Raw genomic sequence first — 1,308 nt, 5'->3', positions numbered from 1 at the left:
ACAACACTGACACATTTTCATCAATTTAGTAATGGTTATACACACTACATGTACACAAGAATCAATGCAATTAAACTAAAGTGCATTAGTGACGATCATGTATTTGAGAAGAAACATACAAAACTGCTTAAAAATCAAATAGTAAAAAAGTAGCAGCCATTTTTAAACAAGATCACACCCATTTTAATAATTATTAAAATGTTTGACCCACCCAAACTCAATTTTGTTCTACCACCACTGACAGTATACAATGTACATACACATTAATTGTATGTGTGAGAGAGGAAGGGTGATGTACACGTACATGGTATTATTAGTTTATTGCATAGTAGATAATCAGAATACATTCAATTCAGTGTGAGATGATAAGGTACATTGCATCATTTGTATGTACAGTACTCATGTACAAGTGCAAGAGTGAAATGAGACAATGAGCATACATGTACATGTACATATCAAGAAGGACAACAATATTGATTACTACATTGATAGTGTACACATTGCAAATGAGGCCTATCTACTTACTGAAAGACCAACATATCAACCCTACACTGCAGGTATGAAATGGCCTTTGCAGCACTGATGAGTATTGCTATCAATGTTAGTATGGCAATTAAATGATTGAATGAGCATTATGGTAAATGTTGTACATTCCTTTAATTAAGTTATGATATCATTGACAATTATACCTGCAGTGTAGGGTTGATATGTTGGTCTTTCAGTGGTGATACAACCCTACAGGGGCTTGTTTGAATTCATTTCATAGGTTCAAATCCAACAGAGGCTCAACCCTACACTAAATAATTTTTTAAATTTTTTGTTTCTAGTTTCCATCCTTTTTTTGAAGAACTTAAAGCTGTTCCAGAAAAATGTATGCAAGGCAGTTGAAAAGAAGCATCCTAAACTATTGAAAAGTAAGTAAAATAAATAATATTTGTTAAAAAACAAAATTATTATAGTTAGCAGTGAAAAATAATTTTGACGAGAGGAGTTTTGAAATGTTGTATTCATTACAGGAGACCTAAAAGAAGACAAACAAGAAAAGTCATGTTAAGAAAGCATCAAAATGTGACAGTATTGGAATGAAGGAAATTGATGGAAGTTGCATTCCATGCAATGATTCCAGGCTACGTTACGTTAAGGAACAAAATAACGTTGAATAAGAAAAATTTGTGTTGTATGTGTATGAGTCCTTGAAACTAAATTATGGAAATTTAAAATTAATAAAGTGGTATTATTTGTAAACTAAAGTGTCATGCATAATGTACAGGAAATAAAGAAAGAGTGAAATTTTGAAGTATTATAAAT

The 1,308-nt window shown here is 31.3% G+C and overlaps 1 long non-coding RNA gene across 1 annotated transcript; it reads left to right on the top strand.

The window, feature by feature from the left end:
- Positions 1-774: 774 nt before the first annotated feature.
- Positions 775-1,224, top strand: LOC109587454 (uncharacterized). Its single transcript, XR_002187623.1, has 2 exons — positions 775-914; positions 1,017-1,224. It is a non-coding gene; the product is annotated as an uncharacterized LOC109587454 (long non-coding RNA).
- Positions 1,225-1,308: the final 84 nt, after the last annotated feature.

The sequence above is a fragment of the Amphimedon queenslandica genome, unplaced genomic scaffold, assembly GCF_000090795.2.
Source record: "Amphimedon queenslandica unplaced genomic scaffold, v1.1 AMPQUscaffold_12563, whole genome shotgun sequence".
Classification (NCBI taxonomy): Eukaryota; Metazoa; Porifera; class Demospongiae; order Haplosclerida; family Niphatidae; genus Amphimedon; species Amphimedon queenslandica.
Note: the sequence above shows the minus strand (reverse complement) of the source record. Positions and strands in the feature narration are given on the sequence as shown.